The sequence below is a fragment of the Mandrillus leucophaeus genome, unplaced genomic scaffold, assembly GCF_000951045.1.
Source record: "Mandrillus leucophaeus isolate KB7577 unplaced genomic scaffold, Mleu.le_1.0 Scaffold141, whole genome shotgun sequence".
Classification (NCBI taxonomy): Eukaryota; Metazoa; Chordata; class Mammalia; order Primates; family Cercopithecidae; genus Mandrillus; species Mandrillus leucophaeus.
In genome coordinates this window covers 1,400,210-1,400,817 of record NW_012101377.1, presented here as the reverse complement: position 1 = coordinate 1,400,817, position 608 = coordinate 1,400,210, and the positions used below count along the sequence as shown (strand labels likewise).

Here is a 608-nt window from a genome sequence, read left to right as displayed (position 1 = left end):
TACCCTGAACCGAAACATACCCTGAACCGAATTCCTGATCTGCCACACCTATTCCCCCTACAGTTCTCAGAAAACAGCAACTCCATCTTTCCTGGAGTTTAGGCCCCAAACCTGGCAGTCTCCGCTGACTTCCTCTCACATGCCGATCCAGTTCATCCGTGTATCCTGTGGGTCTACCTTAAAAACACGTCCAGAATCCGAACCACTCTCATTCTCTCCTGCACCCGCCCCACAAGTCCGATCACCTCTCACCTGGATTCCTGCCGTGGCCTCCTCATTGTGGGTGCTCCCTGCATCTGCCCCTTGCCCCTCTTCCCAGGGTATTTTTAACACAGCTGCCAGGGTGACCCTGCTAAACCTAAGTCATGTCATGTCGTTCTTCTGCCCAAAACCCTCCACTGGCTTCACAGCACAGAGTAAGAGCCAAAGTTTGGTGATGACAAGGCCCTGCACGATCTGTCCTCCTGTGCCCTGACCCCCTCCTCCTCCTAGTTCTGGTGCCAAGGCTCCAACTAGGCTGGCCCCTGATGGTTCACAGCGATCTGCCTGCTCCTCACCCTCCCCTCCACCATTTTTTTTTTTTTTTTTTTTTTTACAGGTTTTTTTTT

At 52.3% G+C, this 608-nt stretch overlaps 1 protein-coding gene across 3 annotated transcripts in view; it reads right to left on the bottom strand.

Annotated features, from left to right (window-relative positions):
• TINAGL1 (tubulointerstitial nephritis antigen-like 1) overlaps positions 1–608 on the bottom strand; it is a 15,030-nt gene that overhangs the window by 4,916 nt on the left and 9,506 nt on the right. The gene's annotated exons all lie outside the window — the stretch shown is intronic.